This window comes from Trachypithecus francoisi, unplaced genomic scaffold (assembly GCF_009764315.1).
Source record: "Trachypithecus francoisi isolate TF-2019V2 unplaced genomic scaffold, Tfra_2.0 Lachesis_group4, whole genome shotgun sequence".
In the NCBI taxonomy this organism is placed as follows: Eukaryota; Metazoa; Chordata; class Mammalia; order Primates; family Cercopithecidae; genus Trachypithecus; species Trachypithecus francoisi.
Window position 1 is genome coordinate 98271007 of NW_022681469.1, and position 25798 is coordinate 98296804.

General features: G+C 40.9%; 1 long non-coding RNA gene across 1 annotated transcript in view; it reads left to right on the plus strand.

The window, feature by feature from the left end:
- Window positions 1-19658: 19658 nt before the first annotated feature.
- The window catches only part of LOC117072386, a 47089-nt gene continuing 40949 nt past the window's right edge, over window positions 19659-25798 (plus strand). Inside the window, exon 1 of the long non-coding RNA XR_004432774.1 lies at window positions 19659-19759. This is a non-coding gene — a long non-coding RNA (uncharacterized LOC117072386). The remainder of the gene's footprint in view (window positions 19760-25798) is intronic.

A 25798-nucleotide genomic window follows, 5' to 3' on the forward strand; every position in this document is an offset into this window, starting at 1 on the left:
GAAGACCATTTCCCATTTCTTGAATAATTTATCTTAGTCCCACTGATGTAAAATGCTGCTTTGATTATGTACTAAATGTCTACACATACTTTCTGGCCCTACCATAGTGATTTGGTCAGTCTGTGTATTTCTGTGCCAGCACCACGCATTTTAATATCTCATTACTCTTATGTTTAGAATTTTCTTGGCTATTCTTGAATGTTTATCCTTCCAGATAAGCTTTAGAATTATTTTTCAAAGTTTCAAGAAAGATCTTGTTGGTACTTTCATTAGAATTATGTAACTTATACAATATATGTTTACATAAATTTATACATTAACTTGGGGAAGAATTGGTTTCTTTACAATTCTGAGTTTCCTTATGTGATAATATAAGAAGAGACATGATTTCTCAAATTGCTCACAACTTTGTTGAAACCTTCTTCTGTGTGTGTGTGTGTGCGTGTGTGTGTTCACAAATAGATTTTGCCTGTTTCTTGTAAAGTTTATTTCTGGGAATTGCTCAGTGTTTTGTTAGCTTATGATTAACCGTGTGGTTCTAAGGTATGTGCGTAGACCTATGTGTGGCCTAACATGTAAGCTAGATTGCTGTGGTTTTAGGGAATTGGTATGTGATAGAAGCCTGTGTTTTAGAGATAAACCCAAATGGATCTTTAACATAGTTTACAAGTTGCCATCAGGCTTTGGATAGATTCTTCTTTCTGCTTTTTTTTTTTTTATTATTTTTTATTTTTTTGAGACGGAGTCTCGCTCTGTCGCCCAGGCTGGAGTGCAGTGGCTGGATCTCAGCTCACTGCAAGCTCCGCTTCCCGGGTTTACGCCATTCTCCTGCCTCAGCCTCCCGAGTAGCTGGGACTACAGGCACCCGCCACCTCGCCCGGCTAATTTTTTGTATTTTTTAGTAGAGACGGGGTTTCACCATGTTAGCCAGGATGGTCTCGATCTCCTGACCTCGTGATCTGCCCGTCTCGGCCTCCCAAAGTGCTGGGATTACAGGCTTGAGCCACCGCGCCCGGCCTAGATTCTTCTTTCTAAGCTTCTTTTCCCACGTGTACAGTAAGAAATCTTGAAGGGATTTGTAAGCGTTGAATTGTCTAACATAGCGCTTAGCACATAGTGGGTCATCAGATATGGGAGCAGTTTGAAGGCCAAGTCAGTCTCAAAATTCCTTGCAATGTTGAGATTCCTTGAAGCTTTTGAAAAAGTATTTATACTTGGCAGAGTTTAAAAAAAATGCTTGTAATAAAAGCACTGTTCTAATAGTCCCCTCTCCCCTCCTTTGATGGCATATTTGATGTGAGGAAGAGAGCTCATCCAATGACTGCCTGATTCTGAGCACCATCACTGCTGAAACGTTTCATCTCAGCCACATCGCAATGGGGGGCCTGATTCTTTCTTCTTACACTGTTAATTAATGGTCGACTGGGGAATTAAGGGAGGAACTTCAATGTGTTAATGGCTTAGTAAAGTACATCTGAGGCACACAGACCATTTGGAGTACCCAGTTAAGAATGATTTGCCACGTACAGGATAGCTGAAAGAAGACTTTCACGAACATGGGCATTCAGCTAAACCAATAGTTAGCCCCACACTCTTAACGGCATAATCACCAACATAACCATTTCAGCATAATGGCCTTTTAATCCAGAAACAATTACTTTGGATAATAAAATAACACTTCAATTCGCTTGACACAAAATTTGACCTATGTGGATCATATAATGGTGAGGTGAGGGGAAGGGGAGTCTGTCGAGTTCTAAATATATTGTAAAGTGACAACACATAATATACTTCAGGCCTGGGGTACTGTAAATGGCTTAGCAGAAAAATAAAATGATGAGGATCAGCTATTGCTTTGGAATTTATAAAATACTTCATTATTTGGGTATTGGTTTCCTTAGGAAGAGACAGCTAAACCTTGAAGTTGATGCATGTTGATTAAATTTGTTCATTTTGAACACCTACCGTGGGAAGTACTATGGGAGATACGATCAGTCAGCCCACTTTACTGAGTAAAAGATAATGCTCTCCCTCAGAGGGAGATATAAATTACATGTATTGCTTCACTATAGCAATACATATGTACATTTTGAGGCAGGGTCTTACTCTGTCACCCAGGCTAGAGTATAGTAGTGCTATCTTGGCTCACTGCAACCTCTGATTCCCAGGCTTAAACGATCCTCCTACCTCAGCCTTCTGAATAGTTGGGACCACAGCTGCACGCCACCATGCCTGGTTAATTTTTGTATTTTTTGTAGAGAGGAGGTTTCACCTTGTTGTCCAGGGTGGCCTCGAACTCCTGATCTCAAGTGATCCTCCTGCCCTGGCCTCCCAAAGTGCTGGGATTAGAGGTATGAGCCACTGTGCCTGGCTGCATATCTTTGTATCTACCTTTTGGCCATTGTTAGCTGCTTCTGTTCTGTTTTTAATTGAATTGTTTTAATTTTCTTAAACGTTTTCAAATTATTTTGGAAAGTAGGTGAGTTTTAAATCCTAAATAATTAAAAGCTTCCACATATACACTTACTAAGTAGGGGAGTGAAATGGCTAATCTATATTCTTGGTGTAGGCAAGGACTCTAGTTTTTTCATTTGGAAGAAGAGCTGGGACAAGGCTTGAGAGACTTGTGCTATATAATATCAGGGATTCCAAACAGTCTCATCTTATGCCTGATTCAATGTACTGTTCCTACTGTATAGCAGATAGTTAATTCCTATCAGCTAACTACGTCTCCCATTACATTGCAACTGTTTCCTGGGAAGTAGTAAAGGTTACTGGCCATTTATACCTTAGTAAGAATGAATTTATAACAGCTTTCTTAAAATAAGTAAAGGAGATATTATTAAGTGTACCAAAAAAAAAATGCAGGCTGCTAGCTAAAATGATCCACCAATTTATGATTAAGGATAAGATGGTTTATAAAGTCTTTGATACTATCCCTCTGCTAGGGACTGAATTGCGTTCCCTCCAAAATCCGTATGTTGAAGCTCTAAGCCCAAATATGACTGTATTTGGAGACAGTGCCTTTATGGAAGTGATTAAGGTTAAAGGAGGTGATACAGATGGGGCCCTGATTTGATAGGATTTGTATCTTTCTAGGAAGAGACACTAGAGAGACACTCAGCCTGGGTGAGGAAACACAGTCATCTTCAAGGTAGGAAGAGATTCTTCACCAGAAACTTCTCCTGCGGGGCTCAGATCTGGGACTTCCAGAATCGTCAGAAAGTACATTTCTGTTTACAAATACCAGTCTATGGTACCTTGTTATGGTAGCCTGAGCCGACCAATATACCCTCCAGTGGCTGCATACTATTCTAATGAATGACCTGACCGGAATTATTTTTCTGTTCTCCCACTGTTGGACAGTTATTGGTTTATAACATGGAAGATACTGTTAGGTCTGTTAACTACCCTTTTATAGATGGCTCTGCTTCCTTTTTTCCTTTGGATTTTCAAATGTTGGGCTTTCCTTCTCTGAGATATGCCTGTATATAAAAGCAGTCATCATTATTAAGGGGGCTTCTTGCCTTTTCAGGATGAGGGGTCTGTAGGTTTAAGTGTCCTAGATCAGGGCTGTGCAGACTGTGGTCTATGATCTGTGAGCCAGTGCCCGTCTGTGAACGACTTGCTACTGGTCCACAATGAGACAAATACAGAAACCATGAAGAAATACTTAGAAACCTTCATAGCAATTTGACATTGCTATAGCATCCAAGAAGTGGTCAGGGGATGGTCTTGTAGCGTATAGAACAGATCAGGTCATGAGTTTTACATAGTGGGACTCTGTGGGCATTTTAGGATTCTGATTCAGCCCATGTAAATTGTAGAAAACAAACAAACAACTGGTTCTACACCTGAGATATACTGAGAAGAGTGAAGGATGCACGAAACCCCTAAAACCTTCAGAGCAAAGAGTGCAGATAGTAGTTAAGGGACAGACATGGTGAAACTCCAGTGTTGCCTCTTATTTGCTTTGAGACCTTTGCCAGATTACTAAAGCTCTCTGTGTATTGCTTTCCTCAACTGTAAAAACAAGAATAACAATAGAATTAACTTCATAATATGATCCTACAGAGAAAGGACTTGGCAAATTGCCTGGTATGTATCAAGTGCTCAGTAAATAGAAGCTACCATTACTATGTCACTAAACATCACGCAAACAGCAGTTTGTGGAAAGGTTCCTTTACTTGTTATTATTGCAAAACCCAAAGCTCTTGAGTGAAGCAGCATTCCCCTCTTTTTATCAGCCTATTTGTGATCCAGGAGCCTGTGTTTATCTTCTGCAGAGGTTGGGACCACATCCCTTGCAAGGCAGCCTGGATTAGAGGTGACAGGCCAGGAAATCACAGACCCTTTAGAGTACCAACTTCACTCTTTCCTGCACTATCACCAGCTCATCGAAAGCTCTGTTTATCTCACAGTTGCCAGATGTCTATCTTTTTGAGGTTGTCCTGAATTTTATTGCCCTGTCCTGTTTACAGTCCTCATGGGCACACAATGGCCTGAGCCCAGGGAGAAGCTGGATATCCATGACGTGTCCTGTCCACATCCTGGCACACTGGGACCCCCATTCTGCTACTCCTGTTGACCCACTCCCTACCTTGCAGGCTTGTTGGAGGGGGAGAGCAGAAAGAGGGTCAGAGCTGGTATTTGAACATCTGAATTCTTATCCTCTGCTGCTTATGGTCCCTGAGCCCCAGTGTCCTCATCTGTAAAATGGGGACCATAACATCAACCTCGCTGTGAGTATGGTGACTAAATGAGAGCCGCTGAAAAGTGTTCCAGTGCATAACACACGTGGCTTTCTTCCCATCCTGCCAGCACTGATCTTCTCTCTGCCTCTTAGTGCTGTACTAAGTGTACAGTAGTCCCCCTTATCAGAGCTTTCCATGGTTTCAGTTACCCATGGTCAACCTTGGTCCAAATTCCAGAAATAAATAATTCATAAGTTTTAAATCATGCTTTATTCTGAGTAGCATGATGAAACCTCAAGTTGTCACACTCTGTCCCACCCACGATGGGAATCATCCTTTTGTCCAGCAGAGATGACTGGGGGACCGTAAAATAAGGGCTCCTTGAACCTCATTTTGCCTTATTTCAAGGAACTCTTATTTTACTTACTAATGTCCCCAGAGTGCAGAGCAGTGATGCTGGCATATTGTTGTAGTTGTTCTATTTTATTTTACTTGTTGTTGTTAATTTACTACCTTTAATTTGTAAATTACTGTGCCTAATTTATAAATTAAACTTTATCATATATATGTATAGAGAGAGAGAGAGAAAAAAAAAACATAGTATATATAGGGTTGGCTACAATCCCAGGTTTCAGGCATCCACTGGAGGGTCTTGGAACATTTCACCTGAGAATAAGGGGGATTACTCTACAAGCCATTGTACAAAGTGAATTCCCCACTAGAATATATGTTCCATAAAGGCAGGGATTTGTCCATTTTATTTATTGCTCTAACCCAAGTTCTAGAACAATGCCTGGTGACAGTAGATACTTAATTAATATATGTTGAGCAAATTAATTAAAACGAGTTATACACTCACATTTCTTGGTGTCTCCTTTAGGATATTTTTAGCTCTAAGCAACCGAAAACCCTGACTCCAAAGAGGACATCAATTATTTCATAAGCCAGAGAAGTCTGGAAGTAGAGAGGTTCTGTGGGTGGTTAGTTTGATGGCCCACAAGCATCATCTCTGGCCCAGGTCCTTCCCACCTTTCCATTCTGTCCTTCTCAGGCTGGCTGCCCTCAGAGTCATAAACAGCTGATGCAGTTCCAGAAATCACATATAGATAGTGACATCAAGTTGAAGCAGAGAGAGACTCTCTCTTCCTTCTGTATCTTTTCAAGAATGTAGAAATCTGTTCCCCAAATCCTCTACTTGACTTTTCTTCGCTTGCCTATGCTTGGTTTAGGCAATCACAAGCTTGGCCTAGCAAGGATTAACCCTGAGTTACGTGTGGGAAGGGTTAATACCTAAAAAGATTCTGGCCTTTGTCGAAAAGGAAGAGGAGAGGGCAACCAAGAATGTCAGATCCACTTATTCTTTGGAGTCTTAGAAAAAAAAACAGCCAGGAACGGTGGCTCACGCCTGTAATCCCAGCATTTTGGGAGGCCAAGGTGGAAGGATTCCTTGAGTCCGGAAGTTTTAGACCAGCCTGGGCAACATAGCAATACCTCATCTCTACAAAAAAATAAAAAAATTAGCCATGTGTGGTGGTATGAACCTGTGGTCCCAGCTACTTGGGAGACTGAGATGGGAGGACTGCTTGAGCCCAGAAGGTCAAGGCTGCAATGTGCCATGGTCTTGCCACTGCACTGCAGCCTGGGCAAGAGAGCAAGACTCTGTTTCAAAAAAAAAAAAAAAAAGATTAAGCAAAAATTAAACTTGTTTAATTAAGCATGTGTGTGGATAAGTAAATGTTTACGTTATATGCAAATAAAGAACTGGGAATAATAAGTGTAGACAGAATTGCATTTCGGGAGTTGGGGAAGAAAATACACCCTTCCCAGCTGCCTGATTCAAGCCCAAATGTATTTAGGGTTGACAACTGGCTATGTAAAAGGGGGTGCTTAAATGCAAGATGATGTAGCATAAGTTATATTTTGCAGTGCTATAATAGCTTATGGATTAAGTTAGGGACTCAGACCCACCATTACAGTTGCAGAATAATCTCATTAATGCATCTCCTAATTCATTGCATGTACTAGTTCACTTGACCAGGCTAGTCGTTTACTCTGGTATTTTCCAGGGAGAAATGGTTTGCAAAGGAAACACATAGTCCAAGTAGGAGTACAGGGAATGAGTTAAATGATTTTTAATACTCTGGTTTATCAAACTTCATGTGCAAAGCATATCTATTTATTTAAGCTAGCCCCTGGAACCTATCCATGGCACACTTAATGGCCTGTGGTTGAAGGCACTACATGCATTTGGAATTAACCACACCAGTATAGTCTAAAATACTTTGAAATGCAAATTTCCTTAATTTGGCCATTACCCTTCCTGCAGTTAGTTTGAATTTCTGAGGTTTTCTTGAATCCCCAACCTCAGGATACTTAGTAATCAGACCGCAGAAAGCCTGTCCTTGTTTCTGGTGCTGCTACTATGACACTTTGAGGTTCAGCTGAGGGCCCACATTTAGTGGAAACAGCATATGATACATCAGATGCCAAGCGTGAAGCCTGGGTAGCCAGACTGCCTGTGTTCACACCCCAGCTTGGCCAGTGGTTATTTGTGTGACCTTTGAGTGAGATACTCTCTCTCCATGCCTCAGTTTCCCATCTGTAAGTGGGAATAATAGTAGTACCTACCTTATAGTGTTTTGTGATAAGTACTTAAATTAGTATACATTAAGTCCCTGAAACAGTGGACAGTACAGTAATATAACATGGTTGGTATTTATTATATTATAAAAATGTTTACTATTTTGATAACAAATATATAAATTTGATATAAATAAATTGAATCATACATATTATGATTCAAAGGACATTGTTCAGTCAGTTATGATTAAGTGTGTGGCAAGTCGGCCAGGCGCAGTGGCTCACGTCTGTAATCCCAGCACTTTGGAGGCCAAGGTGGGCGGATCACAAGGTCAGGAGATGGAGACCATCCTGGCTAACATGGTGAAACCCGTCTCTACTAAAAATACAAAAAAATTAGCCAGGTGTGGTAGCGGGCGCCTGTAGTCCCAGCTACTCAGGAGGCTGAGGCAGGAGAATGACCTGAACCCAGGAGGCAGAGCTTGCAGTGAGCTGAGATCACGCCACTGCACTCCAAAAAAACTCACAAAAAAGTCTGTGGCGAGTCACTTTCTTTCCAGGTCCCTAGAAATGCAACATTTTCTTCAATGCCCAGGGAAGTTTTGCCCAGCTTGCCTCTAATACAACAGCCGTATTGTAGGAGAAGAATTGTTTTATGGGTTGCAACATATAAATAAAAGCTATTATTAATTAACTACTCAACTCCTTCTGAAGCAGTTTGCAATGGTTTTATTTCAATGTATACTGAAGGACATTCTCACTTCTGCCTCCCACTGTGTTAAACATAACAGATATTAAATATACACTTACAGCATTGAACTAAGATAAAAATATTTGTTTAGGCTTGAACCTAGTTGACCTAACTTATATCATTTGTTTAGAAATTGTCATTTCTTTGCTTTAAGAGCCATAAAAAATTGCACTAAATAGCAACCTATTTAGACATTTTAAAATAAAATTCTTCTGCATGAATTATCCCCATAGAGGTTCAGATATGTCTGAATTTGCCAATGAATCGAGTCACACTCTATTTGTGTTGATGGATCCCGGGCTTTAACACTCTAAGGCTGTTCCTCTAATGTAAATGTGTGTCACATGTTGTGTTATTATCCATATAGTTCTGAGCAGGGTGAATCGTATGGATATTGGAGAGGTGATTTTTATCTCCTATATTCAAGCTGGGAGTGAAGGGAAAGAAACTTACTTCCTGTAAGTTCCTGGAATTTTTTCTACCCATGCATGCAGCAGGACATTGTCTCATCTTAGGTTCTGGCTCAGTCTGCGATGGGAAATCATTCAGTTGCACATAGACACTATCGATGGAGCTCCCACACTGAACTTTCTGGGAAAAGCCAGGAGCTTACTCCTAGTAAGACATCAGTATGAAGGCTCATGACCAGCTTAACATGGCTTTCTGGCATTTCTATGAATCAATCCTTTTATTGACCCCAACCAGGGCGAATTTGAAAGCAGGATCCTCTCAAAGCCCTGACCCCAAGTTACACTGCACCCAATTTCTGACTTTATATTCCTATCTGTTGTAGACTTTCCATGCTTTCCTATGGTGCTTATCACAAAATTAGTTGTCCTTTGTGTTTCTTTTCCTGAGTATTTGCAGGAATGAGGCAGATCTTGCTTGTAATATATGGGGAGCCTGGAGGAAAATGGTGTTACTTTACGAGCCAGCCAACAATTCCTTTCAGGGAGGAGACTGCCTGCCACCTTAACGGAAGCATTTGGCTATGAAGATAAGGCCCTCAGGAGATAGCCTGGACAGTCTGGAGCTAGCCTGAGAGATAGAACACTACTCTGTGAAAGATGTTTACAGGAATTTGTGGGTGGGTGGAGAGCAGAGGAGAAATAAGAGAGGAGAGGGTTGAAGTGAGTAAGAAGGCAAGATGGCGGCAGGCCAAAGGACCTAAGGAGAGCCTTAAGCAGATGGAAAGACTGCGCTTCACAAAAACTGAGGGGTTTTCTGGGGGTGGAGGGAGAAATCAAGTAAAAGGGGTTCCATTCAAAATCTAGGTTGGCATGGGGCAGCCATGGGAGATGACAGACAAGTGAGGTCAAGAATCCAGCCAAAAGAAGCCACTGGAGATAGGGAAGTGACCATGAGAATATAAGCTGTCAGGAATTCTCAGACATCTAGGGGAAGACACTGGCCTTTCACAGGATGTGGGAAGGAGGCTTCTGCCAGTTTTTGTTTAAACCTCAAAGCAGAGAGTGATCTCAGCTGATAGCTGTATTATACATCTGTAGCAGGAAAAAAAGTGTTTTTGAATTAACACATTTTTGGAATACTGTTATAGAGATGAATGAAACCTTAAAGTAAATTTTATGACTTACGTGTCTCATAAAAAGAAAAGCATATCAGCAGCGTTTAAAAAAGTTATTTTATAGGTTTTTTTATTCTAATGGATAGAGATTGTCTTTGGAGAATATAAATATTCTAAAGATTTAATGAAGTTATCTGAAGCCACATAGACATTAATTAGAGTCCTGTAATTAGAATTATAGTTATGGAAGCTTCTTGCTGCAAAATAGAGGGTAATATTTCAATATTTCAGGTTTACTGTGCTGTTGGAGCACAGTACCTGATGCATTTTCATATACCATGGCTTCAATAATTCTTTCTAAATAAGCATTTTGATAGATATTTAATAGTTTTAAAATTAATGTTGGGGTAAAACCCATTTTTATTTGTGCTCATCCCAGCCCTCCTTCTCTCACAAGCAGCCCGTCTGCTTTCTGTGCACAGAGCCACCCAAACCGATGATGACACCGAATCCAATCAGAAAAGCAGCATAAAGATGAAAGGTCTTACCAATGAGAAGTGAACTTGCTAAAGTACACCTTTCAATGAATTTGGACAAAACTGAAAAATGTTGTTGATATCAGATCCTTAGGCTGATTACTGAAGCGTTCGATTTTTCAGTATGTCAATTCATCACTGTCTACCTGGTTATATTTAACACTTTCTCCTGTTTCCAGCATGTCTGCTGAGACAGGCAATTGCTGTCACATGATACCTGCCTCTCAAGAAGGTCAGCAGACCATTGGGAGGCCGTGGTTTCTGTTCTCCTGCTGCCTGGATTCTTTCTCAGGTATTACTGACAGCCAATGGAGCCTCAATGTCTTGCAGGATCTAAAATATTAATAAGATTAGGGCTTTTATCCTTCAAACAGTTTAGCCTTTCCTTTTAGAGGCTCTGCACAATGTCTCATCTGTTAATTTATAATACTGGCTCTCCAGGAAGACCTGACACCACTTACGGATACCAAAATACCACTTTGCCCAGAGTCCCTCTTTTTCATGTCGCCAGTGTGCTGGTTCATGTTTTAAATCACGCTCATCTTTCAGAGACATTTGGAGGAGTTTAATTCCAGTTTGAGATGAGAGGTCTTGGGGTGCGTTTTAATAAATATTTGATGGGAATGCTAGCCTTGGGGGGTCATTCTTATTTACAAAATTAGACATGGCATCTCTGAGGAAAGCTTAACTTTGTGGAAGAGGAGGTGTTTATAAATGCGCACAGCACTCTCATGCATGGGGTGGCCGCCACTTTTCAGAACACAGTAGTTATCCACGGTTCCATTTTTAGAAGCAGTGATTAAATTGCAGAGCACTGCTGTGTGATACCAATTACAATAACCATTGTCGATTCAATTGTCTTTTTTTTTAATGGAAAGCAAAATTCACTTTTCTGCATATATCCTACAAAAATACATATATCATATGGTATGCAATTTAGATCATTTTAAAGGGCTGTAATGGCATTAGTTTAGATATCCCATTCCAGTCGGGCAATGAGCATCAATTTTGTTAATTAAGAATTTTAGGTTCTGTAAATTTATAGTACAATTACAATTTACTTCATATTGAAGAGGGTCTTTACCCCATGCCACCATTAGAAAAATGTCCACTTATATTATTTGCTGACAATTTCACAGGCAGATAAATTTCACAGGAAGCATTACCATTTCTTTTTTCGCATTGAAATTTCTTATTGAATGCCAATTGTCAGCAGAATGCAGCCATGAAGACTTTTGACTTAAATTTCTCTCTTTTCTTTTCTTTCTTTCTTTCTTTCTTTTTTTTGCTAAAGAAAAAGCCAATTCATCAGGTAGGAAAGGACCTGCCTTTCGCAGTCCCAGGTCCTGCCAGAGACAAATGACTGTAAAAATTTAAAATCAATCATTAACAGATTAGCTGTTGGTCCAAAGTAAATAGCAATCAGCTTATTAAGCATCAGGCAGAGTGAGATAAAGGGGAAGAGTTATTGAAAATGAGGATGTTGTCTGGGGCTCAGCTTGTGGGGTAGCACAGGAGGAGGCTATTGCTTTGTGACTCTAATTACAAATGGAAAACAAGGTAGCTGGAAAAGTTGAATCCCTGGTTGTGTTAAACAGAGTCCTGTGGTTTTCTATTCTACGTCATGGCTTTATTCACCTTGATTAGCATGGGAGTTGGTTGTGCTCCCTGGCTGTTCTCCTCTTTGCCTTCTAAGCAAAATCTGTCGACTGCTGTTCACTCAACCCTGCAAAGCAGCCCAGAAACTGTGGCTAAGACTCCTTAGTTTCAGGAACTGGACCTTTCTTACCCCTTTGCACTAGTTCACATCTCATTATTGGTTAGGTTGAGGTTGTGAAGCAAAGGGATGGTTCATTAGTTGCTTCCCTCTAGGTTCAGATGTGTGGACTACTCATAGACAGATACCACAGTAATAATTATTGCAGGCAAATTCCACCAATGGATGCTAAAATCAGTGGTGAAGGTTTGAGGAGAAATAGGATATTTGCATAGCTTCAAAGTATCTTTCCCAAGATATGTATTAATTACAAAAGAAAAACACTAACATTACAATGGTGAAACCCACCAGATAGCCCCTTAACTGAGTGATCAAGGTTAACTTCACTAGTAACAAGATGGCATCCCCCAGACCCCCAGCCCCTTCCCCAGACTCGATGCACTGAGAAGGACATCATTTTTGTGGTGTTCTTACTAAAAATGTATAATCTCTCTCTAGTCATGAAAAACCAGCAGACCAACCTGTTCTACACACTAACTGGCCAGTACTCTTCCAAAGTGTCAAGGTCACAAATGTCAAGGAAGGCTAAAGACCTGGTACAGCCTGGAAGAGACTGAAGAGACAAAATAGTGTGGGATTCTGGATTGAATCCTACAACAGATAAAGGAAGTTAGTAGGAAGCTGGATGAAAGAAGTTACAAGAAAAACTGGTGAAATGCAAATGAAGTCTGAAACTTAGTCAGTAGTACTGTACCAATTAAAGTCCTGGCTTTGGTAATGATACTCATATGGTCAGGATGCTTTGGCCCCTCCAAATCTCATGTTGAAGTGTGATTCCCAGTGTTGGAGGTGGGTGGGAGGCAATTGACTCACGGGAGTGGATCCCTCATGAATGGTTTAGCACCATCCCCTGGATGAAGAGTGGGTTTTTGTTCAGTTAATTCATGAGGGATCTGGTTGTTTAAAAGACTCTAGGACCTTCCTCTTCTTTTTTTCATGCCCCCACTCTCGCCATGTGACACGCTGGCTCCCTGCCGCACTCTGCCATGATTTTAAACTTCCTGAGGCCTCACCAGAAGCAGATGCCAGCACCATGCTTCCAGCAAAACCTGCAGAACTGTGAACCAATTAAACCTCTTTTCTTTATAAATTACCCAGTCTCAAGTTTTTTTTTTTGAGATGGAGTTTCACTTTTGTTGCCCAGGCTGGAGTGCAATGGCCCAATCTCAGCTCACTGCAACTTCTGCCTCCCGGGTTCAAGTGATTCTCCTGCCTCAGCCTCCCGAGTAATTGGGACTACAGGCATGTGCCACCATGCCTGGCTAATTTTTGTATTTTTAGTAGAGATGTGGTTTCACCATGTTGACCAGGCCGGTCTTGAATTCCTGACCTCAGGTGATTCACCTGCCTCAGCCTCCCAAAGTGGTGGGATTACAGGTGTGAGCCACCACTTCCACCCTTGAGTATTTTTTAATAGCAATGCAAAAATGGCCTAATATAGAAACTATGATTATGTAAGATATGAGCTTTGGGAGAAGCTGGACAAAGGAATACAGAATTGTCTGTACTATTTTTGCAACTTTCCTAAAGTTATGTCAAGATAAAATGTTAAAAAAAAAAAAAAAAGGGAAAGATGCACTGAAAGAAAAAATATTGCCTAAGCTCCAGAAGCTTCTACTCCTGAACCAAGCCTACAGTCTGGGTTAATTTGAGCTTTTTATCTTACACAGTTATGCTTGATTTTGGCCAAAGCTTGAGTAAACCATAGCTTTTGATGGAAAAAAAAAACAAGACAACTTTTCTTTGTATGGGGTCCTTCTTCACAGTTTCTTATTGTGAACAACTTCTTTATTGATAAGTGCATTCTCTAAGGCAGGCGGAGACAATCCCAGTTTGTGGAATGTAGGATTCCACAGTTTGTGTGACTTGGATTCCCAGTTCGTGTGAATTATACTATGTTAGTTATTCTCACGCATCTGCAGGCTGGGCGGGGTTGGCTCTGCTTCATCCTGCAGGGCTGGGACTGCTCTTTCTCAGACCAAGGAGCTAACTGGGACACAGTCTTCTCAAGGTGAGAACAGAAACTCAAGAGGGCAGGCACCACCACACAAGCACATTGTAGCCTAAGCTTGCGTCCTGCCTGCTAATATCCTGTTAGTCCAAGCGATTCACTTGACCAAGCCCAAAAGTCAGGGCGGTGGGGATGCAGTACATCTGTCTGATGATATATCTAATCTAGCATAATACTTCTGGCCTGTGTTGCCTCTGTCTGGTCTGCTTTCTAGGCCCTCTTTCCTTGCTTAAGTGCAGATATTGAAAGATTGGCTTGCCTTCACTGATCTGATTCATTTGCATGAGGGCTATGACTGCTTGGTGGTCTCCCAAAGTGAGAATCCTCCTTCCACAGTAAGAGTGGGGTCTCAGAACATTATTTTGTGCACTGAGGTGTTGTCAAATTGTTTTGAGATCCCCCTCTCAGTTCCTACACAGGTATGTAGACACCATCAGCTTAGCTGAGGCAGGTGCTCCAGGCACCAGGCCTGCCAGTTTTCCAAGATCACCACTCGTGTCTGGCTCTCAGGCCCTCTGCAAAGAGTGGCTTGTCCTGCCAGACCTTATGCCACATGGCAAACACTCTCCTGCCATCTCTCATCTTTCTCACAACCTGGCTTCTGGCGCCTTGAGACATGTATGCAATTGTCTGACCAACAGTTATGAAAACAAAGTTCAAGTTGGTTGACTTGTTTGTTTGGTTTTCCCCAGGAAGTTCCTCCGCTCAATTCCTATTTACACTGGTGGCTGTAAATAGTTAATTCTCAGGAGACTTAGTCCTCTGTCCCAGACAACTAGTGTCTTGAAGTAGAGACAGTATCTTACTTATGGTCTATTCATTACAGGGAGTGGCCCCAAATAGTATAAATTGTCAAAAGGCATTTATTGAACGAGATAAATTTCTGAGTCCTTCATAATCTGACCCAGTCTAATTTCCCTGGACTCTCCAACATTTCTCTCCACTAGACATTGTCACTTTTCTCATTGTCCCTCAAGTCACGTACCATTTCTAATCATTGCCACAACTTCTCAGTGCCCTGGTTGCCCTCCACTCAACCCTGGTCAGCTGTCAGGGCTCACCTGGAGCTCACCTGCTGCAGGAATATGTGCACCGTGTGCAGGTTTCTTACATATGTATACATGTACCATGTTGGTGTGCTGCCCCCTGTAACTCACCATTTACATTAGGTATATCTTGTAATGCTATGCCTTCCCCCTCCCCCCATCCCACAACAGGCCCCGGTGTGTGATGTTCCCCTTCCTGTGTCCAAGTGTTCTCATTGTTCAGTTTCCACCTATGAATGAGAACATGTGGTGTTTGGTTTTCTGCCCTGCGATAGTTTGCTCAGAATGATGGTTTCCAGCTTCACCCATGTCCCTACAAAGGACATGAACTCATCCTTTTTTATGGTTGCATAGTATTACATGGTGTATATGTGCCACATTTTTTTAACCCAGTCTATCATTGATGGACTTTTGGGTTGGTTCCAAGTCTTTGCTATTGTGAATAGTGCCACAATAAACATATGTGTGCATGTGTCTTTATAGCAGCATGATTTATAATCCTTTGGAGATATACCCAGTAATGGGATGGCTGGGTCAAATGGTGTTTCTAGTTCTAGATCCTTGAGGAATTGCCACACTGTCTTCCACAATGGTTGAACTAGTTTACAGTCCCACCAACAGTGTAAAAGCGTTCCTATTTCTCCACATTCTCTCCAGCACCTGTTGTTTCCTGACTTTTTAATGATAGCCATTCTAACTGGTGTGAGATGGTATCTCATTGTGGTTTTGATTTGCATTTCTCTGATGGCAAGTGATGATGAGCATTTTTTCATGTGTCTATTGGCTGCATAAATGTCTTCTTTTGAGAAGTGTCTGTTCATATCCCTCGCCCACTTTTTGATGGGGTTGTTTGATTTTTCTTATAAATTTGTTTAAGTTCTTTGTAGATTCTGGATATTAGCCCTTTGTCAGATGGGTGGATTGTAAAAATTTTCTCCCATTCTGTAGGGTGCCTGGATGAACTCTCTCTTTTCCTATACTCCCAAGCATACATAGTCTCAACTACTATTGGACTTATAGTTATTCTTTTGTTTTGGTTTTCTAACTCCATACATAATGCAACAACATAAATTACCTTAAGGAATTTATTAGATTATAATGTCTTTGTGGTTAGGGCCCATGTCCAACATTGCTTCTGTATACTGCCTGGCCAGGGATAAGATTTTAAACACACAGTAAGTAGGTACTCAAGAAATTCATAATCAGTTTCAAAATTTAAATCACAAAATAAATCCTTTGCTACTTCCCAAATTAAATAATAAGTAAACTAGGAAGGAAAGAATCAGAAAAAAGCAGAAGATATAATATCTATGTGCATATAAACTATTCTTAAATATATAGTAGTTTTAAAATATGTGCAACTATTACGTATTCATAATTATTTTTTTAAAGCTAACCAAAAAAATAGTAGCTTTATATATGAAAGAATATTGGGACTTTGAAGAAGAAGAGTACATTATTCACAAAGAAAAAGTAATCCTAGATTTATTTTAGTCAGATGATGAATCAATGCTAACTATTCTCAACTCTTATCTAAGCATGATAATAGTTTCTATTTTCCCAGTGTTTTGTAGTGTAGTGAGGGCAGACATCATTATCTCCCTCCATTTTATAGAAAGATAAGAAGCTGCTGTTCAGAGCACGCATATACTTTGCCCAGCGTCCCCAGCTGCTAAATGACAGAGCCAGGCCCAAGTTGTCTTCCGGCTTCAAATCCATGATTCTTTCCACCACTCATGCTCCAAGTCTCTGCTCATTGAGGATGAATCCTTTGTTTCACTTTCCTGGGGTAATTGTGTGGCTTTTGTAAAAGATCCATCACTCTGAAGATGAATTGAACCATCAGGTAAACATTTAAGGAAAGTAGGGGAGCTAAGTTGGAATGTAAGTAGATGCCTGGCATTATAACTGATGGCATAATTACTTCCCATAACGTGGAGCACCAATCACAGAGTAGGTTTAATAGACAGAGGCTCTTAAGTATTTATAAGTATGGATAAAGTGACTGCCCTTCATCAGTACAAGCAGGCGCTGGAGTCCACCTTCCACTGTTAACTGGGACAGTATCAGTGTGAGTATTTCTGGCCCCACCTGGCATTCAGATCCTCTGCCACCCCTATGCCCGCCTTTATAGCCTTTTCCCCTACCACTTCCCTTTCCTCAGCTTGACATCCACTAAATGGGGGTACTCAGTTTGTGTTCCCCAAACATAGCACCCATTTTCCTGTCTCTCTGACTTGGCACACCTCCAGTGACATTCCTTTCCAGGGTCTAGCTCAAATGCCACCCCTGCCGTGAGGCTGTCCTGTTTTCCCAGCTGGACCTGGCTCCCCTGCTTCTTAATCCAAAAGCACTTTCTCTCTCTGTGCTTCTCTTATGGCCCTCACCATGCACTGCCTTTACGATAATAATCATGCTTTTTTTCTGTTTCCTTTGAGACTGCAGAACCTTAAAAGAAAGTTTATCAGACCCTAGCCTAGTGCTGGCACATGGCAATCCTCAGTGTCAGCACTGGCTGGGAAAGTGACTGATGAACGCAGGAAGGAGCATCTCACCTACTCGGCTAGCGGGGGTGATTTCAGATGGATCTTTGTGTCCACCACAGCATGACCCTTAGTGCCCTACGTATAGCTGGTGCTCACTGTGGCTTTGCTGAAAAGAAAAAAAAGCTTGTGTGGATGAACAAAGGAATAAAGAGTGGACAAACAGAAATGATTGAACAAATATCTGGGATACTGAGGTGGAAAATCAAGGTAAACACAAGTCATGCCAGATACCAGAGTCTCTTTAAAAACGGACTCTGGTTTGGGCGTGGTGGCTCATGCCTGTAATCCTAGCACCTTGGGAGGCTGAGGTGGGTGGATCACCTGAGGTCAGGAGTTCGAGACCAGCCTGACCAACATGGTGAAACTCCGTCTCTACTAAAAATATAAAAGTTAGCTGGGCATGGTGGCACATGCCTGTAATCCCAACTACTCAGGAAGTTGAGGCAGGAGAATTGCTTTAACCCAGGAGGCGGAGATTGCAGTGAGTCAAGATCAGAGTTGCAGTGGTGCAGTCTCAGCTTACTGCAACCTCCACTTCCTGGGTTCAAGTGATTCTCCTGCCTCAGCCTCCCCAGTAGTTGGGATTACAGGAACCCACCACCACACCTGGGTATTTTTTTATTATTATTATTTTTAGTAGAGATGGGGTTTCACCATATTGGCCTAGTTGATCTCAAGCTCCTGACCTCAGGTGATCCACCCACCTTGGCCTCCCAAAGTGCTGGGATTACAGGTGTGAGCCACCATGCCTGGCCCAGGAATTGTTTATATCTCGAAACATATCCAGTGAGTTACACATGGCATTAAGAGTTCACCTGGGCTCGCACCCTCCCTGCTGAAAGCCCTTCCAGTGCCTCCAGTGGTTTTCTTCCCACTTGTGGGGTTAATTGTGAGACTGGCATTTTCTGTCTGGGTCATTTGTACCCCTAGATTCTGGCCCCTGATGGGGTCACCTTAGAATCAGAGGTGAAGGTGGGGAACAGAAAACCTCAGGCCTGGCCCTGATCCTCTTGCTGGTGGAACAATCATAGAAACCGTATCTTGGCTTTTCATAAAATGTTGATATTTTGGAATTTATTCCACATACTCTATTTTGCAATATTTTAACATAATTTTAAGAATATTTTCATTGCAATTACTACTCTGTGTTTAGAATATTAAAAAATTTCACCCAGAATATGGTCTTTTTTCTCTCTCCAAAAACTTCCTTATGTTAGCAATTAAAAACAATAAATAGAAGGGGAAAATTAACCAAACTGAGAGACATATTTACTAAACACTTGAAAATGTCCTGCTGTTACATCTTAAGGCTTATTAAGGGGTAGAGGCAGGATTTTTTAAACCCTGGATGTTGCACCCATTTCCCATGTGTATTTACTTATTTTAGCAGTCAAATGAATTCCACTTCCAAATGTGGAGGTGACTTAGGGTTGGGTTTCTTTCCTGTCCTTCTGATATAGTTAGGTATTGTGCCTCACCCAAATCTCATCTTGAATTGTAATCCCCATAATCCCCACATGTCAAGGAAGAGACCAAGTGGAGGTAATTGGATCATGAGGGCATCCTCCATTCTGTTCTCATGGTAGTGAGTGAGTTCCCACGAGATCTGACGGTTTTATAAGGGGCTCTTCCCACTTTGCTCGGCACTTCTCCTTCCTGCTGCCTTGTGAAGAAGAGACCTTGCTTCCCCTTCACCTTCTGCCATGATTGTAAGCTTCCTGAGGCCTCCCCTGCCATCCTGAACTGTGAGTAAACTAAAACTCTTTCCTTTATAAATTACCCAGTCTGAAGCAGTTCTTTACAGCAGTATAAAAATAGACGAATATGCCTTCTCTTCAGAAAGACTTTCCCTATGTGCTCAGCACACCTGCTAAACTTCTCCAGTGTGTTGACATTAGAGCAGCCTTGTCCAATAGAGCTTTCTAAGGTGATGGAATGTTCTATGTCTGCACCATTCAGTATGGCAACTACTAGCCACGTGTGGCTATTGTGCACTTGAAATGTGGCCAGTGTGACTGAGGAACTGAATTTCTTTTAGCTTTAATTAAGTGTAAATAGCCATACAAAGCTACTGGCCAGCATACTGGACGGGTCAAATTTAGAACCTCTTCTTTCTGCCACTGTTGACTATGACAAAAGAATGAGTCATAGAGAGGAATGGACTTCTCCCATTCTACTGGAGCAACCTAGAGAACACTTGGGCTTCGAAGGCCACTTCCCAGGGCCTACCCCACTGGCTTCAGACGAGTAACTGAGGGCAAGAAGGAAGAGCCAGGATTCTGTCTACATGTGTGTGAGTTCAGTCTCTTTATTTCCAGCATCTTATTTAAAGACCACATGCCAAGTATCAATAACAAGTTGGGATCATAACGGCCCTATCCATGCTGTTTTCTAAATTATTGTTTATAGCTTCTTTAATTCTCCATGAAGATGATGAGTCTGTGGAGAATCTTTTTGCAAAGAACACAAAGCAGAGATCTCTGTGTAAATTACCAGTACTCAAATGAGATGCCTTCTACCACATGGCCCATTGTGTTCACATGTGTGATTTTGTTGGGGGAGCCTCTTCTTCCCTGCTCTTTTGGTGAGTTGTCACCATTTTGTTTAACAGGATTGAGAATGTTGATTCTCATATTGTACATTGTGCCATCTCCTCCTGAGCTTTATGGATGTTTTGAAGCAAAACAACCATTTACCCCTTTCCTAAAGATTCCTGTTAATGAGGCACACACAGGTGAGCAAGGTGTTTATATGAAGAAATAAAGCCATTAAATAATTATATGAAGAGGTGAGCTGGGAGAAAAGGCATACTTGTGTGTTTGTGTGTGTGTGCCTGTGTGTGTCTTAGAGCTGCCTATCAAAGCTTTCCTCTCATGCACAAAGATAGAAATATGGAAATCAGAATGAAAAATAAGGGGAATTGGGTTTAGAGCAGCCTCTTAAAATTTGTGCTGTTTCCAGGCCCCTTAGCAGAGCACCAGCCATTTCCAGGGAGGCACAGCGCTGGCATTTCAGCGCCCTTCTGCTCAGGAAAGACGACCACACAGCCCTCCTGCCCTCACCTTCGCACACCACACATCTCAGCTTCAACTCACCATCACTGTGGCGGCATTTCAGCAAGCGTTTGTTTTTGGGGAGGGGGTAGTGGTAATTACCAGCACATTATTATTTTATTTTGTCTGAATTATTTACAATGGAAGGAAGCAGTTTAGAGGGAAGGGGATATTAGGGAGTGAGTTCAATCCCACTTGCATTGATTCTAACCAGAGTAAGAAGAGCAAGCCTATTAAGAAGAAAAATCACTTCCTTTTCTTCCTCTCTTTCCTCTCCCACCCCCAAGTCTTAGAAATAAATAAATAATACAAAGAAAAGCCCTGGGTGGCTGCATGGGAGGGGCCAGTGGCTGGGTGTCCGTGGCCTTCATTGAGGACTCACTTCGATTATTACATCGGGTCCTGGGCTGGAGCGTTCAGTGGTTCAATTCTCACTCCCCAGTGCTCATCTTGTACATTGGTACATAATGAACACCATGTATGGATTGAAATCCCATTTACAGGATGTTCAGTTATGGAACCTGTAATCAGGAGAGGTGGATTTTAATCCCAGAGGTGTCGTTCCCTTATTGTTTTTTAAATTTAAGATTTATAGCTCTCCAACTTCCAAAAGAACTTGCTGATGGTTTATAGCAGCAAAGGTGGTGAATGAGGGATCCTTGAGGAGAAAACAGAAGCGAAGCCACCTGAAGGAAGCGGGAGGTGTTGATGCTTCCGGGCACCAGGTTGGCCGTAACAGTTGGGTAATAGGCTCATGGTTGTGCTTACATTTCTTCTTTGTGCTTCCATTTCTTCTTTGTCAAATAGGGAAAGCAAACCCACCTCCTGCCGTGTGAAGTAATAGGTAGAGTAATATTTGTGAGAAAAGGCATCCATATCATTTTGGCATGATATTGCATTCCTACATTTAGGAAAAAAAATGTCAATAGAGGCAGAGCATCTCATGACCTAACCCCACTGCATATCCCTGAAGATATATACTCAAAGAATAGTGCCCTGGCACACTGAAGATGAGAAACTGGGGCTGCAAGTGCCACCTGAGAGAAATGGGGGTGCTTTTATTTATTTTTTTCTTCAATGAAGAACTTTTGAATAAAATGTTAACATACTTACCAACTCATAATATATGTGAATTTCAAGACTTTGCAATAAAATGGATGTCTAAGTATCTACCCACCTAAACTAAGAAATACGTAATTATTGGCCAGGCACAGTGGCTCACGCCTATAATTCCAGCACCCTTGGGAGGCCAAGGAGGGCGAGACTAGCCTGACCAACATGGTGAAACCCCGTCTCTACTAAAAATACAAAAAGTAACTGGGCGTGGTGGCAGGTGCCTGTAGTCCCAGCTACTCAGGAGGCTGAGGCAGGAGAATTGCTTGAACCCTGGAGGTGGAGGTTGCAGTGAGCTGATTGTGCCATTGCACGCCAACCTAGGCAACAAAGCGAGACTCTGTCTAAAAAAAAAGAAATATGTGATTCCTGTCATTGAGACTCCAATAATATCCCTCTTAATCCCAAGGTAACCACTATCATGATTTTGTGCATATTGTTCTTCCACTTTTTAAAAACAAATTTTGCATGTGTTTGAACCATATGTAATTGGAATTATACAGATATATTCTATGAATTCCTTTTTTTCACCTAATATTATGTTTGTGAGATTTGTTCAAGTTCATATTCATAACCTATTTTATTATCACTACGGTTTGTTATTTTTTTGTATGATTACTCTAAGACTTATTCATTCTCTTATTGATGATCATCTAGATGTCTCCATTTTTAAAATTACAAACCACATTGCCATGAATATTCTAATATAAATGTCTTTTGGTACACAGATCTAGGAGTTTCTCCATTGTATTTGCCTTAGAGTAGTATTGCTAGCTCATAAGAAAGGAGTGTCTTCAACTTCGTTAGATCTTGCCAAGATCTTAGTCCAATCTGTACACCCAACAGCAATGTTCATGAAGGAACTCAAGAATTTTTTATCAGCTATGAGCTGATTCAACTCCTTGCAACTAAGAGGAAAAGTTAATAGGAAGAGAGACTGCATGGCTAACAGAAATCCACAGACAATGCTGATGGTGGTGATGATTACTGTAATCACAATGACATGATGATGATTACCATCACAACAATGACAAGGACAAGAAAAACAAACCCGTAGTGCTTTATGTGTGCCAGGCACTGTTCTGAACAGTTCACACATCTGGCACAGTGCCTGGCACATAGTAAAAGACTCATTCAATCTTTACGATTACTTTAAGAGATTTGTACTGTAGTCTCACTTAGCAAGTAAAGAAACTGAAACACAGAGAGGTTAAGAAACTTGCCTAAGTTATGGCTGATAAATGTAGAAGCACGAATTTGAGTGGTTGCTCTGAACCACACCCTTCATTAAAAATTTTAATTTAATTTTTCTTGGCATTACCATTCATGGACTTTATTTTTTAACTTTATTTTCTTTTTAATTAACAAATGGCAATTGCATACATTTATGGTGTACAATGTGGTATTTTGATACCGCTATACATTGTCTTGCTTCATTTTAGCCAATTGCTTATGAGTTCACTCTAAATGAACCAGTAATAAGGGCAGCTACATGATTGATGGATGACTGGTCACTCTGCCATTTGAAGGGTGGGACTTACCTTTCTAATCATACTCCTTATTCCACACTCTATTTTACAGCTGTCTTCACTGAGAGTTTTGATTGTATTTAGATTTCATCAGAATTTGGTTCTTAAGAAGCAAGGGAAAAGCATTCTTTCTTGGATAGCATGGAATTTGGATGACCACTTTGGCTCATGTAAAAAAAATGTGAGGTGTTCTTAAACCAAAGCTTCTCAAATCCTAACTTAACATAACCTACCTGAAATCAATGTTATGCTTACTGGCACTTGACAAGACTGGAAGAAAAATAACTGTTCGTAACAGCTCATCTTCACATAGCTAACGACAGGTACCATTGTTTTTTAGGCAAAATGATGGGGGAGGATATTGACTATTTCAAAGGTTGTTCAAAATCACTAAAATATAACATAATAATATTGTCATAGGCACATAGGCCTAGCTATTTTTGTCATGGAAACATCAGCAGAAATGAAGAACCATACATATATTTATACCTTAGGATCAATAAAACTATATTTTTTGGTCCAAATTTTTCAGATTAGTCATTTACGTGTATCTCTAATTCACAATTTTCCTCTTCCCTTTTTGTCTGTGTAGACGTACATTTGAACAGGGTAGAAAAGTGATGTTACTAAAACTTAATACTTGGAATCTTTATGATCCATCTTTAAAAGTAAACACATTATTATGATTAATAGCAATGTTCTCAGGATAATAATTTGTTTGTTTGTTTAAAAAAGAAATATTTACATGAAAACTCAATACAAAGGCCAAATCATTAAGCACTTCTTAAGCCAGAGTAGGCATATTTCATGCTGAAATATGCCATTTTAATGTTGAAAGAAAAAAAGAAAGTCTTTAAAGATTTGGCCTAAAGAATAAATTCCAAAATGGGAAAGAACACGTGCCCTGTAATGAGATGTAGATCATAACTCTGACATTTGTCTTCTCCTGGTGAATTCAATTCCTCATAGAAGTACAGAGAGGGAAAGAAAATATTGGAAGTGACAGTAATAAAGTCAATACAGTAGGCTTCACATGTATAAATGACACTTTCTTCACAACATGAGAGTTGCAGACTTGCCTAAGACATATTCCCCTTTTCTAAAAATATTCCTGACTTTAAGGATTTCATCAATGTATTTACTATCTCACATCTCACCAGTGGGAGGATGACTGGGCTGTGGGACAGCCCCCTTTAAAAAGGCAGCTGTTTTAGAGACTGTTAAGCAATGGGCCATTTACATGTGAGTGTAAGTTGATTTAATCAGATGGTTTTCCTTCTGGCAGCCTACATTGGGTCTACACTGAGGGATCCAGAGTTTTGAATTTAGGGGCTGAAACAATTGAGGGGAGGGAAGTGAGGGATGAGTGACACAGAGGTGAGGGGTTAGAGCAACCACGAAGATGCTGAGCTCATGGAGAGAGATATGAGCATTGTTGAAAGGGGGTGAAGAAAGAGAGCTGGGAAGACAAATTTGGCTTACTTAAAAATGTGCCAGCATCACCTGATTCTAGGCTGTTATTGCTATTTCCCTTAACATTAAATTGGTTTTGGTGAGCTAATATGGTACTCAACTATGACTTGAAATTTGTTTTTATGGAAAAATGCATTCAGAAGGTAGTAGATTGAATAATTGGCTCTAATTCTTTGCTTTAGCCTCAACTGAGCAAAGTATATTTTCCTAACCCTTGTCTTTGGCTCATCTATGAAACTTGTTTTGACCAACCACATATGGGCGAAAGTGTGCCAGTCCTGATCTCAGGCCTTAAGAGGCCTTGTCTTTCTCTGCTTGCCTTCTTATCCTCTTTTGTGTTTCTGCCATCTCCACGAGCTAAGCTTTCCACAGGTAGCTGTTACCCCTTTAGCTGACCTGCAACTCGAAGCAGAGCTGTGAAGTCCAGCACCAGCTTAAATAAGCTGATCTCCAGCCTATGTGCAGATACGTGAGAATAAATGATAGTTGTTTTAAGGCACTCTTTTTGAGATCATTTGTTACACAGCATCTTTTTGGTCATAACTAACTGATACACAGAGTTCTAAAGAACCCTCTTACAAGTGAACTCTTGGAACATAACCTGTTGGTAAGTTGGGATTTTCCTGCTTTTCAACAAGATCACTACTCTCTTTTTAATGAGAATTTTTGTCTATTTTTTATTTGGTTTCAGCTCACAGTTAAGATAAAAGCATAATTTGTTACCTGATAAGATAAAGGTTAGCAGAGAGTATGGCTTGTACCTATAGATAAGCACTCATTGCTATTGCATCTAGCAATGGTTTTTAGCTGACTCTGTGAAGTTCTAGGGCCTGCAGTGAATTCTTATAAAGGCCACCTTGGGGTGGGAGTTCCCGCCTCTTCTCCTTCATGTAGCTTCAGCCATAGCAGAGCTATTTTTATTTGTTTTGTAACTGGGTTTCCTTGTAACATTTTGCCTAATTAAAAGGCTGAAATAAGTTGAAAACCTATAGTGAACCCCTCACTTTTCTTGGGACCCATGGTCGTCCACACATGGGTATGCTATCCTTTTTGCCTAGCTAGCTAGCTCTCTCTTTCCACTTCTCTGCAAAGCTCCTATCCATTCTTCCATACTTCTTCCTTCAATAGATGGGACCAAATTGCCATCTCTTTAAGTGTGGGCCA